This window comes from Trichosurus vulpecula, chromosome 6, assembly GCF_011100635.1.
Source record: "Trichosurus vulpecula isolate mTriVul1 chromosome 6, mTriVul1.pri, whole genome shotgun sequence".
In the NCBI taxonomy this organism is placed as follows: Eukaryota; Metazoa; Chordata; class Mammalia; order Diprotodontia; family Phalangeridae; genus Trichosurus; species Trichosurus vulpecula.
This window is the reverse complement of record NC_050578.1, coordinates 259,465,070-259,479,857: the sequence shown is the minus strand read 5'-3', so window position 1 is coordinate 259,479,857 and position 14,788 is coordinate 259,465,070. Positions and strand designations below refer to the sequence as shown.

Sequence of the window (14,788 nt, the reverse complement as noted above, 5' to 3'; positions counted from 1 at the left end):
CCTACCTCCCAGGGTTGTTGTAAGGATCAGATGCACACGGGTGCAGTACTTTGTAAACCTTAAAGCACTAGTTTTTTTTACTAACACAGACCGTTCAAGCTAAAAGGAACCTTAACATAGAATGTGAAAATAGATGCAAGCCCTAGATGAGATCTTAGGAAACAGAATGGTGAGCTGAAAGGGGTCTTACTAGACCAAGGGTTCTTAACCTGGGGTCCATGGACAGATTCCAAGGGGTCCATGAACTTGATTAGGAAAAAATTATATCTTGATTTTCACTCACTTCTAACTGAAATTTAGCATTTCCTTCAACTATGAATGTAGGCAACAAACAGTTATTCTGAGAAGGGGGCCCATGAGTCCAGAAGAGGTTAGGAGCCCCTGATCTAGACCACAACCCCCTTGTTTTACAGGTGAGGAAAGAGACCTACAAAGGCTAAGTGACTTATTAGTGACAGAGGCTGGTCCAGAACCCAGGTCTCCCGACTCCCAGGCCAGGAATCTTTGCACAGATGCCCTGGCCATTCCAACCTAAGTCCAAAAGACTCTTACCAACAAACTCAAAATGGAAGGACAATGCGTGATTATGAATCCTGGAAGATGCATGGATCAAGGCACATTACAAACAGACCCATCACCCAAGATGACTGCCATGGAGTCTCATGTTGCTTTTCATACCAACAGATGGCTCTCCTGGAGGCCTGATCTCAACATATGACTGTTGGCCTACCAGCAGGGTAAAGGCCAAGCTCCAATGAGCACCCCAAAAAGGGCAGTGTTCTCTCTAAAAAGAGAATGTAGCTAAAGGGGTGAAGTAAGCATCTGAGTCAGGCATCAGGCCTAGAAGCTGGAGGCCACTGGGGAGGAGATGTGCATGGAGCAAGTGCATCACCCCATGCTAATTTAACTCATTAAGCCAAGAAACCACCCAGCAGAAGGTTCTTCCATCTGCCCGATTCACCGAGAATTGACCACCACTATCTATGGGTTGTTACTTCTCCTTGGCTGCTTAGACCATCAAGGAAGGCCCTCAAAAGTTCCACCTGAGTTTGGCAGCTGCCCCCTGCACACAGAAAAGGTGGGATTCACCAGGATTTAGAGGAAGCTTTAATGACCCCTGGGAGACTAAATCATCCTACCCCATCACAGGATTTCAAGCCAGTGTCAAGGTCGTCTAGGCCAGTGCCTTCTTTTTACAGATGAGGAAAATGATATTCACAAAGGTCTCACCAAAAGTCATCAGGAGTGAGGGACAGAGAAAGGATTCAAATCTGGATCCTCTGACTCTTTATTGAAACTCCTTCCATTAGAGGCTCAAAATTGGGGGGGAAATTGGAATGGGTGGCATACCCCTACAAGAATTCCCTCTACAACACAGGGGTCATCCAGTGACAGAGCAGCCAACTGACCCCCTCTGCAGGCAGCTCATTCCAAGCAAGTAGTGTTTCCTGGCATCTGGTAGACATTTGTCTCTCTGAACCTTCCACCCAGAGCTCCCTGTTCTGCCCTCAGGCCAAGCGGAACAAGGCTAATCCCTCTTCTCCAGGACAAGCTTTCATGTACTAAAGTCAGTAATCACAGAAGGAAAGCTCCCTAGCAAAGCAGAAAAGGAATGGAAAAGGCTTCCTGCAACAAGGTGGGATTGGATCTGAGTCTTCAAGGGAATCGGGAAGCTAAGAGGTGGGGGGTGAAGAGGCAAGGATGCCAGGCACAGCAGAGAGACACGGAACAAGTAAGCCAGCACCCACAGCTCATAGAGTTCTTACTCTACATTACATGGGGATCGAATATCAACTCCCCCACCAGGCTTTTAAAGCCCTTCACAAGCCAGCCCCTTCCTACCTTTCCTGTCTTCTTACAGCTTACTCTCATCCAGTAACAGCAGCTTCCTGGCTGTCCCTTACACAGAGCACCCTGGCTCCCAGCTTGGTCACCTTCCCTGGCTGTCCCCCACCCTCCTCATCACAGCCCCCATCAAGGCTCAGCTCAAATCTCATCTTCTAGAGGGGTTCATACCAGGTGCCCCCTGCTCTGCAATGCCCCCCCCCACCGAGATTAGCTCACATTTATACTCTCTGTATCTTACACGTCACATAGTTATCTGCAAATTGTCTGTCTCTCATAAGAGAAGGATAGGGATAAAGACCACGTTTTACCTTTCTTTGCATCTCAGTGCTTATTAAATACATATCAAATGGTACACATTAGGTACATATTAAGTGTTAAATAAATACTTGTTGCCTGACTGACATCCGTGTGTCAGAGTTTAAGATTCCTCCTGGGGAGCCAATTTGGCTCCCGACACTAGACTGGGAGTCAAGAGCCCTGGGTCTCAAGGCCAGCACTGCCATTAGCCGACTAAATGCCCTTGAAGCAGTCACTGCCTTTGCTGAGCTTTCCTGCTCTTCCCAATGCCCAGAGGAGCTAGATGGCATGGTTGGACAAGGCATCAAACCCATTTAAGAGATATACAATTTCCAATCCCACACCCAACATTGATTAGCTACACAAGTTATTCACATTTCCTCAGCCTCACTTTCTTAATCTGTAAAAACAGGGTAATAACAGCAGCCCTCTCATGGTCTTGTTGTGAAGGTCAAATGAGAAAATGTCTGTAAAGCGCTGTGCAAGCCTTCAGACACTCTGTCAATGCTCTCTCCCCTCATCATTACCATCGCTATTCTTCCTGGGCTGAAGGTTCCCTCTGTCCTCGAACACTGTTCTCAGGCTCCATGGTACAGTGAAAGAAGTGATGCATTTGAGTTTGAAACCTGCCTCCGCAGCCTGTTATATATTTAGCCTTAGGCAAACCACTCTCCCATCTACAAAATGGACTGGATGAAGACCTTGGTTCCCTTCTAGCTCCAAACCTAGGATCTTCTGGGAATGCCTTTAGAGAGTCTCCAAATGCTTGCCCAAGTCCAACTAATTTCACAGCCAGGGACTCCAGATCTCTAGCCACATTAACCCCGTGCAAGTCAAGAACAGCAACAAATAGTCAAATGTCAAGGGAACTCTCACGTTTACAAGGTGCTTCCTTCCTAACCAGCCCCCAAGGCAGGGTTCATATTCACTATCATCCCCATTTTGCAGATGAGAAAATTGAGGTTCTCCTAAGACTCTATATCCAGAAAAATGTACAGTTTATCCATGGGATGTGAAGAGTGGGTGTTACATCCACTATTGGGTGGATAGCCATGCACCACCCACCTTGGATTGCAAAGATGTTAGGTTTAGAGACAGATAACCAGGGTTCAGATCCCAGCTCTGGCACTTACTAGTTTTATGACTCTAAGGGAGTCCTTTCACCTAAACCTCAAATTTCCTCTTGTAAAATAAGGGATCTGACCACATGACCACTCAGATGCTACCTCTAAATCTGTGATTCTAAAATCAGAATTTAAAAAAACAACCACCTCTCTGGGAGTCAGTTTCCTTATCTGTAAAATGAGGAGTCAGACTCAATGACTTCTCAGGTCCCTTGCCGCTCTACATAAATCTGTTATCCTGCGACTTGTCCAAAGGTGCTGCCCCAGAGTCAGAATGGGACATAAAGCGGTGCTGAGCTGAATAAGGAACACTGAGTCAGGAGTCATGGGTCTCAATCCAGCCCTGGCAAGTTACTTCACAGCTGTCAGCCTCAGCTTCCTCATCTATGAAATGGAGATACCAGGAGCTCTAGAATTCACTTTTCAGGGTGGTTGTTATAGTTCCAATGTCAGTTATTTTTAGGACCATCATCATCAGCGGCTTCCAATGCTCTTGCCAACAAGTCAAATTGCCTTTGGTTGGAAACAGATCCAAAACATCCTTGGTGGAAACACTGGCCATTGGCAAAGCTTCAGTTATCCACTCGTGAGAATGCACGATGTTCTTAAATCCAACTAGGCTTCACAGAACTAACTAGGTTTCACTAGTCGTTAAGTCAGATGCCATGTAATTATAATGAACAGTCATGGGTCCTGAGAAGAGATGAGGAAATACACTCCCTTCTGCAGAGATGGGAGACTGACCATGGGTATTGAGTGTCGAATGTACTGTCAAGAGTTCACTGTGCCCATTAGTTTTGTCAACTCTTTTTCTTTACTGAGAGGGAGACACACAGACAGACACGCGCGCACGCACACACACACACACACACACACACACACACACACACACACACAGAGGAGGGGAGGAAGCAGGGAGGGAGGGGGAGGGGAGAGAGACAGACAGACAGAGACAGACACAGAGAGAGAGATGACTAAATCAGGAGGCATCCATAACACCTTCTTTTAAATACAGGCTATTTAACAACTAATATTTATGTAAAGCATTCTATAAATGCTATTATTTAAGGGCACAAAACTCTTCCCAAGTGGCCTAAACACTTGGAATCCCAGATCCAGCATTGCTTGGGCCCTCCAAGGTCCTCAAAGGCCCTCCAATCCAACTCTCTCATTTGCAGATGAGGAAAACTAAGACCCAAAGAAAGAATGTAAGTGACATGCCCAAGGTGCACAAGTAGTAGGCATCAAAGCTGTGGTTAGACCCAAAGTCCTCCCACTCACTTATGTTCAGTGCTAGTGACGAGCTTTTCCCCCAAGCAAATGTGTCAGCCACAAACATGACCTGCCAACATGCTGGTTAAACAGTAATCCATAAAGGTTGGGAACCAGGAGATGTCTCTGACACAGCCAAGGATCTTGGGTCTATAAAGCTAACTCTGAGAACCACAGGGAGGGGGTGTGTGTGTGTGTGTGTGTGTGTGTGTGTGTGTGTGTGTTTATGTCCTACAGTTGTGTTGTGTGTGTAAACACCTCCCCAGCCCAGAAACAAGGGTATCAAATTAAAACCAGGGGGAGGGAGGGGGCAGGGAGAAAGCAATGACCTCACGAATTTAAACAAGTTGGCCGGCTTTACTTCCCTATCTGAGGGTGGGAGGCTCTCATAGTCACTAGGGAACTTCCCTGCAAAAGCAGAAAACTAATCGCAGCCCAATTGGCAGCCTCTTTTCCCAGCCCCCATACCAGTCTGACTACTCCCTCTTCCTCCTCCAGTCAGTCCCTGGGCCCTGGACATAAGGTCTTTGAAAAGGACTCTGGACTAAGAAGAAGAGTGTGGGTTACCTCCCACGTCTAATGCTTACTATCCAGTGCCCTGGCTTCAGTTTGCTCATCTGAGGGGCCTGCCAACTCCAGAGCTGCAGCCTCTGATACCTTCTCCCTTCTCAGTGCCAGCACCCAAAATCGAGCCCTTAACTCACACTAGAATAGAATATTACTAGAAGAAATTGCCAATCCTCAAGCGCTCCAAGAATTCCAGTGTCCTTTCCTCCCAATAACCTGAGAGAGAGGTAGGACAAATATTACTAGGCTCAGTTTGCAGAACAGGTATCTGAGGCCCACAGTGGTCAACTAAGTTTCCCTAAGTTGCCTTGTACCAGTCAGGGCCAGAAATCTAACTTGGGTCTTCTCACTCCAAATAGCATATAAGTCATGCTGACTCTCAGTATGGCAGTAGCCTCTGAACAGGTTCCTACCCCTTAACCTCCCACAAAACCATCCTGCTGCCAAAGTCATCTTCTTAAAACAATGCTATCATATCACTCTCCCACTCTAAAGCCTCCCATGGCTCCCTACTGCCTATAGTCTAGCAATTGAGACCTTCCACAGCTCACCCAACCTCTCCAAACTCCCCTACAGGTCAAAACTCTCGATTCGAGGCTGTACTGACAGCCCCAAAGAAGTTGAGCATTTTGCGCTGGATCACATGGATAGAAAGCAGCAGAGACCCAGATTTAAATCCAGATCCTTGTACTCCAAACCTAATGTTCTTTCCAATACGGCAGCCATATACCACATCCATGAGGCTCAGTTGTGAGCCTCAGCCCTCCATTTACACCAACAACACCTCTTATTTCTACAGGGTCCCCCGAGGACAAAAGCACTCAACAGAAACGTCTCACTCGACTGAGTTAGGCAGTGCAAAGAGTAGCCCCATTTTACAGATGAAGTTTAAAGAAGGCCTATGGCTAATTCACTAGCTGAGCCCAGATTTAAACCTAGCTCCTTGGACACAGCCATCCTTCACACAACTACCAAAGTACCTAGTACACAGTAAGCAGTTAATAAATGCTGGCTAACTGATTAATTCCTGATCCAAATTATTTATTAATCCCAGGCAATTCATTGCCTCTTTTTGTATCCCAAGCACTTAGTACAGTGCCTGGCACATAGTAGGTACTTAATCAATGTTTACTGATTGATCCAGAGCTTGTTCTTCCTGTCTAAATTCTATCCATCCTTCAAGGTCCAGCTCAAGCACTTAGCTGCCTCCTAGCCTCCTCCAGCCATGCTGCTCCCCACACCTCACAGCATGCATGGTCCATAGCCACTCCATCACATGCTGCTTACCTGGACCTGGTTTGTGCAGGGAGGTTCATTCCCTAAACACTAAAAACTCATCAACAGAGGAGACCAGCTGGGATCAGTCTCTATCATCATGAGATGCCCTTAGCACCAAGCACAGTGCTATACTAGAGCCACAGCTAAAGGAACACTTTGTCTAAGGAAGTGACACCAAACCGTCACCTGTAAAAGGTTTAAAATACCCCAAATGGAGGGGCTGCCTGTGTTAGCACCTTATTGAAAAGAATACTCCCTCTGGACTCAGAGAATCTGGATTCAAATCCAGCCTGGTCACTTACTGTAGGACCCTAGACAGGTTCACTTTTGCCCTTTCTGGGCCTTAGTTTCCTCATCTGTAAACTGAGACAACTAGAATCAATGACTTGTGCAGTCTCTTTCAGGTCTTAATCAAACAACCACTTTGGTCCTGCTGGCCTGGAAGATTAGAGCTAAATAAGAAAATTGTAAAGGCTTAGATCATTGGGAGCAGCAGATCTGGGTTCAAACCTTTACTCTGCCATTTATGATCCATGGCACCTTGGGCAGAGTATTTAAGCTCTCTGAGCCTGTTTCCTCCTTTGTAAAGTGGGGGGAGGGGGTAACAAGGTAATGGACTACAGGACATGTTCCTTCTAAATCTATGATCCTTTCAAAGCTAGGGCCTTCCCTCAGTTGATTATCTCCAATTTAGCTGTCTTATCTCTCATGTCATCTCCACCATTAGACTAGGAGAAACCTGAGGACAGGCACTGTCTTTTGCCTTTCTGTATACCCCAATACATAGCACATGCCTGGCATGTAGTAAGCACTTAATAAATGCCTGAATACTAACTGACTTATGGGCCAGACCTTAGAAATCATCTAGTCTCCTTTATCAAGCTTCTCTTATGTGCAAAGAGGTGTGCTAGGCCTTGAATACACAACTACAAAACCATCCCTGCCCTCACAGCACTTACATTCTACTGAATGGCAGGACAGACAAATGACATTTACACAAAAAAGTAAATGCAAAGTTATATACAAGGTAATTTCAAGGGGAGGGGGTCTAGGGAGAAGGGGTTACCAGAGCTGGGCCTTGAAGGAAGTAGTGGATCCCAAGAAATAGAATATCACGGATAAAGCAAGGTTGGATGCAAAGAAAGATGCCAACATAAGACAGGGGAGGGAGATGAGAGGCAGCCATTGTGTGGAAGTCATTAAATGCCAGGCTAAGGATTTGGCATTTTACCCTAGAGGCGATATAAAGGCATTGAAGAGATTTGAGTGAGCAGGGGCACTGTACAGATGGGCGAATGCAGGCCCCAGCAGGGGAACTGACTTGTCCAAGGTCAGGCAGTGAGAGAAGGAGCAGCAGGCTTCAAGCCCCAAGCAGCGTGGCTGACTTGCTCTCTATGGTGCCCCAGCCATCCTGCCATGCTGTCTTGTTGGCATTCATAGGATTTCATAACACAGTGAAGGCCCACAGAGGCCAAGCTGCTCTTGGCTCTGTTCTGGGGCTCCAAGGACTCCAGCAGCCATGTGCTTGTGGAAGTTTAAACCACAAGAGGGTGTCATCAGATTTCTTGACACCTTCTCGGGGTGTTTGTTTTAAACCCACAAGGCGTGAAGCATCTTCTGGGAGTCACACAAATGAAGGGCAGCCCAAAGTGCTCTAAGGCAGCTACCATACAGCCTGCTTGGCATTTCTGAAAGCTTAGAAATCTATTTCCATGCGGCTCAGGCTCACACGGACACCAAAGCAAGCCTGGGCTGAAATCAAAACAATTTCTTAAAAGCCATTTTCAGCTGACCAGTCTGCTCTGTTTGTCAAAACAAGAAAAAGCAGCCTTCCTGAAAAAACCTCAGTGAGGCAAACCCCAGCTGGCTGCAGTCTGTGATTCATAGATGTAAAAACACAGAGACAGAGACATAGAGAGAGACAGAGGCAGGTACACAGAGAGAGACAGAGAAAGAGGAAGAGAGAGAGAGAGGCCACCTCTTTTCTTCTTAAGTTAGGGCACAGACAACTGGGGATAGGGGAAGGTGGCCCAAGAGACTCACCCCATGCTGTGCCAATGTGCCAACACTCAAAGACTACTGAGCAAAGGAACCTGGGTTTTGGTCTCGGCACTTCCATATGCCACATGACCTTGAACGAGGAGCTTCAGCTTGGGGGGCCTCAGCTTTCGAGGCTGGATAGAAAGGGTAGAGGAGTTAGGGATTTCAGTCAAATGCCTCCAAAAAGCTGTCCTGACTCACTGCCTCCCTATACTCACTCCTCAACCCTCTGCAGTCTGGCTCTCAGACTCATTATTGAACTGAAACAGGTCTTTCCAAAGTTATCAATGATCTCTTGATCGCCAAAACTGCTGATCTTTGCTGGGTCCTAATCCTTCTCCATCTCTAGGTTGCATCTGACATGTTGACAGCCCCTTCCTCCCACATCTGGGATTTTCTGTTGGAACACTCCTTCCTTGGAAGACTCCTCTGTTATCTCATCATCCACATCCTGCCCCCTCACTGGGATACTCCCTAAGCCCTCAGTCCTCTCTCTTTTGGAAGCCATGTTAGAAGCCATGGGTTTAACTATCATCTCTACGCACATAATTCCCAGATCTATAAATCCAGGTTCAGGCTCTCCCCTGAGCTTCAGTCCCACATCATCAGTTGCCTATTGGCTGCATGTCCCGGAAACATTTTAAACTCAACATATCTAAAAAACTCTTTTTCTCCAAACCCCACATCTTCCAAACTTCCTTATTTCTGTCAAAGACACCACCATCTTTCCAGCCTCCTAGGTTTGTAACCTCAGCAACGTCCACTCTCCCTAACCCCACACATCCAGTGAGTTGCCAAATCTTACCATTATGTACTACTTTCACAACATCTCTGATATCTGACCCAATCCATCCACTCAAACAGCTACCACATGGTTGGGGCCTTCATCACTTCTGGCCTAGATTGTTGCCACAGCCTCCTCACTGGTCTCCCTGCCTCGTGTCCCTCCAGGCTCCAGGCCATCTTACACACTGCTCTCTAAGTAATTTTCCTTAAGCACAGATCTGACCATGTGACTTCTCTATTCAACCAATTCCAGGGGGTTCCTATTTATTACCTCCAGGATCAAATACAAACTCCTCTGCTTAGTTTTTAAAATCCCACATGACCAGGCCCCAATATAACTTTCCAGCCTCATTAGACATAACTCCCCATTTCATGCTCTGAGATCCAGTCAAACTGATCTTCTCTCTGTTCTTCTTCACACATAACACTCCATCTCCCATCTCTCTGTCTTTGCTTGGGCTGGCCCTCATGCCTAAAATGCACTCCCTCCTGATGTCTGCCTCAAAATCACTTTCTTTAAGATCCAACTCAAACACCATCTTCTACATCAGGGCTGTCCAACTTTAAGTTTTTATTGAAACAATGGACAGTATATTTTGATTTGCCATTTTAGTGAGAGCTCTGTGGTAGCTCAGCTTCGTTTACTAAAGCATTTATGTAAATTTCTATGCTTGTAGGCAGGCTGCATTTGGGACAGCCCTGTTCTACACCTTTCCAGATGCCCCCAAATTCTAGTGCCTTCCCTCCCAAATTACCTAAAATGTGTGTGTATTTATTTAGGCTACATAACATATATGTCTATTTATTTCTTGTCTCCCTGAGAATAGAAGTTCCTTGTGGTTAGGACTTATTTCATTCTTTGCACTTATGTCCCAAGCACCTAGCACAGGGATGGACAAAGAGTGGGCAGTTAATAAATACTCAGTTGATTCTCAGCTGGGAAATTCTAGGTTCTACATGCAAAGGGCATTAAGGGATCTCGTGGAGAGAGTCCTGGGCTTTGAGTCAAGAGGAGCTGCTGGAATTTAGCCTCCTTCACGAGTGACCCTGGGCAAGTGACTTCACAGCTCACCCTCAATTGCTTCTTCTGTGGGATCAGGATAAATATAGTGCCTAACTCCCAGGGTTGTTGTGAGCAGCAAATGAGATGATAAAGGGAAAGCACTTTATGAATTTTAAAGTGATACATAAAGTAGATTATTAGGTTATCATCATGATTAAGGGCCTTTTTAGTGCTAACATTTTTATGTTCCAAGGCCCCTCCTAGCCCTAACATTCTCTGTTCTAAGGTCCCTTCCAGCTCTGACATTCTGTGTTCTAAGCTCCCTCCCAGCTCTGACATTCTGTGTTCTAAGCTCCCTCCCAGCTCTGACATTTTGTGTTCTAAGCTCCCTCCCAGCTCTGACCTTCTGTGTTCTAAGGTCCCTCCCAGCTCTTACCTTCTGTGTTCTAAGGTCCCTCCCAGCTCTGGCATTCTGTGTTCGAAGCTCCCTCCCAGCCCTGACCTTCTGGTTCTAAGGTCCCTCTCAACTCTGACCTTCTGTATTCTAAGGTCCCTCCCAGCTCTGACCTTCTGTGTTCTAAGGTCCCTGCCAGCTCTGACATTCTATGTTCTAAGGTCCCTCCCAGCTCTGACATTCTGTATTCTAAGGTCCCTCTCAGCTCTGACATTCTAGGTTCTAAGGTCCTCCTACCCTGACCTTCTGGGTTCTAAAGTCCCTCCCAGCTCTGACCTTCTGTGTTCTAAGCTCATTCTCAGCTCTGACCTTCTGTGTTCTAAGGTCCCTCCCAGCTAACATTCCATGTTCTATGGTCCCCCCAGCTCCAACATCCTATGATCATGAGGTTTTCATATCTATGGTTCCTGCTGCTACAAGGAAGTCAATATCCTATTGTATGTCTTTGTGTTGTTTCCTCTACCTGCATAGATTTAGAAAGTTTCCCTCCCGATGGCCTCTGAGAAGATACACCCACAGAGTTCAACAGGCATGCTCTACTGAAGATCCTTTAACCTGAAACCCCTCAGAGGAAGGTAAGCTCCTAACCCAGAGGCCTGGTGGAATCACCACCAGTGAACAGAAAAGAAGTGCTTTAAGAACTAACTCAGGAGCCAAGAAGCTTGGGAACACTAGAAGTCACTCATGATGGGCTTAAAACCTGAGCCCCTTCCAGCACTCACTATAAAAGTTGAAAAAGATCTGTGAGCTGAGCTGGCAAGGGCCAGACTTGTTTTTCTAGACCAAATCCCTTACAGAAACTATCTACTGACATCTATAGACTCACAGAATGACGATCATGTAATGAAAACAGAAAAATGACAATGAACATGGTGTAATTTTAATGGCCAGGTTTGGCCCTGAAGAAGAGAGGAGAGAATGCATCATCATCCCTTCCTTGCAGAGACAGGAGCTTGTGGGTGTAGAACATTTCATATTCTATCAGATAGAATCAGTTGAAATTTTGGTCGTTTTGCTACACTGTTTCCCTTCCCCCATCTTTGTTAGAATAGTTGGTTCACTAGATAGGGGAGGGGGGGAGGGGCACAGGCAGAAATTAAGATGAGATCACCACTTTTATTTTATATAATCTGAGGAACACTAGCTATGACAATAATAGAGAGGGAATAAGCACAAGCCAAGAGGAAACAAAATGATTATTTTTTTGTAAACAATATGATGGTCTTCAAGAGCCCTAAAGATTCAATAAAAAATTAATTGAAATATCTTCAGCAAAGTAGCAGGAAAAAAAAATAAACCTACAAAATAATCAACCTTTCTGCATATTAACATAACTCAGCAAGAAAAGATAGAAGAAATTGTATTTCAAAGAAGTACTGAATGTATAAAATATTTCAGAGTACACCTGCCAAGACACAAAGAGGAACACAAAACACTCTCTACAGGAATAAAAACAAACATATGTTTGGAGAGATAGTAAATGCTCATGGTTGGGCCATGCCGATATAAAACAAATGACAATTATCACCTAAATTGATTTACTTATTCATTGCCATACCAAAATATCAAAGAATTACTTTGTTATTACTTCTTATTTATTATTTATCAACACTGCTTATAGAGGCAGAAAAAAATAATAATGAAACTAATCTAGAAGGACAAAAATCTCAAGAGAATTAATGAAAAAATATGAAGGAAGGGGGCCTAGAAGTACCAGATCTCAAACTATACTACAATGTAATAATTATCCAAATGGCTAGGTGCTGTTTAAGAAATAGAGAAGTCAATAAATGGAACAGATTATGTACACTAAATATATAATCAAATGAACATAGTAGTCTAATGTTTGATAAACCCCCAGACCCTAGTTTCTAAGGTAACTCACTATCTGACAAAAACTACTAGGAAAACTGAAAAGCAGTGTGACAGAAACCAGATGTAGACAGATTTACCACAATAAACTCCAAATGGGTACATGACCCAGATATTAAAGGTCATATCATAAACAAATTAGAGTAACAGTCAAGGAGATGCCGTTCACAACTATAGAGGAAGCTATTGACCAAATAAGAGATAATATAGACTCTTAACAATTCATAAAATGGATAATTTAGGTTACATAAAATTGAAAAGCTTTTGCACAAACAAAATCAATGCAGCTAAAATTAGAAAGGAAATAAGTAACTGAGAACTACCTTTGCAGCAAATTTCTCTAACAAAGTTCTGATATCCAAGATAGATACAGAACTGATTCACAGGTATAAGAACAAAAGCCATTTCCCAATCGATAAATGATCAGAGCATATGAATGGGTTATTCTCAAAAGGAGAAAAGCAAGCTATCAACAACTACATGCAAAAGAAGTCTCCAAATACCAGAAAAATGCAAATTCAAACTCTAAGGTCTTACCTCACATCCATTAGACTGGCAAAGATAACAAAAAAGAAAAATGAAATTTGTTGGCAGAGCTGATGACAGGAACAATAAAGCTCTGTTGGCTGAGCTATAAAATGGCCCAAATATTTTGGAAGCAATTTGGGGCCAACCCAAAAAGTCAGGCTGTGATACAATTAGTAATCACATATACCAAAGAGACAAAAGAAAGAGGAAAAGGATACATATCAACAAAAATATTCATAGTTGGGGCAGCTAGGTGACACAATGAGTAGAGCACCGGCCCTGGAGTCAGGAGGACCTGAGTTCAAATCCAACCTCAGACACTTGATACACTTACTGTGTGACTTAACCCCAATTGCCCTGCCTCCAAAAAAACAAAACAAAAACAAAATATTCATAGTAGCACTTGTCAAAGAACTGGAAACAAAGTAGGTGTCCATCAGTTGGGAACAACTAATCAAATTATGGTATATGAATGTAATGGAATCTTATTTTGCTGTAAGAAATGACCAAAGGGTTGGATTCAGAGAAATGGGAGTACCTATAAGAACAGCTGCAGAATTAATGAATAAACTAAGAGAACAATTTTTACAACTACAAATTATAGAGAAAAACAACTTCAAAAGCTCAAAGATCTCTGATCAATGCAATGTCCAGTCAGGACTCCAGAAGACCAATGATAAAACATGCTTTCTACCTTGTGCCATATGGTATGTTATGGACAGTGATTCTTAAACTGTGGGTCATGACCCCACATGGGGTCATGAAAAATCTGGCAAAAATAAAAGGTTTCTGAATGTGCAACAAACAAAAATTAATTTAAAATCAAACACATAATGAATTCAACGTGCTTCTGGCAGCGCTTGGCCATATCGCATGGCACAACTTCACTTCAGTCTTGGTTCTGAACACAAAGCATTTGTACTTTGCACTGTACATGCCATCACTCGATGCAATGCCAATGAATGCTGCCCAAACATGAATGGGTCATGAGAGGAAAAAGTTTAAGAAACCCTGGACTAGAGGTATAGAGTGAGACAAATTTTCAGACATAGACAAGTGCATTTGTTCTGCTTGAACATGGTGAGTTGTTATAAAGGAAGTTTTTTTGAGGGGAAGGGTAGAATTAGTTACAGTGATCTCTTTTAAAAGGAAGAAGCATCAATAAATTATTTAATGAAGATGCACTGAAGAGATCAGAAAGATGTTCAAAGAGCAACACAGACAAATGAGAAACAGAAAACTAATGTGCTGAACTGAGTATATACCTTTAAAAAATAGCTGTGGTAATGAAATTCACAATTTAATATATAATCAATAATGGCTGTGGTAATGAAATACACAATTTAATATATAATCACATTTTTCTGTTCTTTGTATATGGAAACACATGGTCATACTTGTTGATATTTGTCAAGGTCAGAATTTTTCTCAGAGTTAAATTTCTTTTTTAAAAAGTAAAGGTAATATTTTAAAATATTTAATATGTTTAATATTTTAAAGGCATTAGTAAATTTTTGAAAGAGTATTAGAACTAGAAAGAAACTTAGAATAGAGAACATAGAGTATCAGAGATGAACTGAGCCTCATAATATAGAACATAGAACATAAGGGCTGGAAGAGACTTTGCAAAACATTGAGTCCAACTATCTCACTTTTCAGATGGGAAAACTAAAGACACATCTTAAGTGATGTGTTCAAAAATCACACAGCACATTGGCA

The 14,788-nt window shown here is 43.6% G+C and overlaps 1 protein-coding gene across 1 annotated transcript in view; it reads right to left on the bottom strand.

Moving 5' to 3' along the window:
* PTPRJ (protein tyrosine phosphatase receptor type J) overlaps positions 1 to 14,788 on the bottom strand; it is a 170,345-nt gene that overhangs the window by 141,274 nt on the left and 14,283 nt on the right. The gene's annotated exons all lie outside the window — the stretch shown is intronic.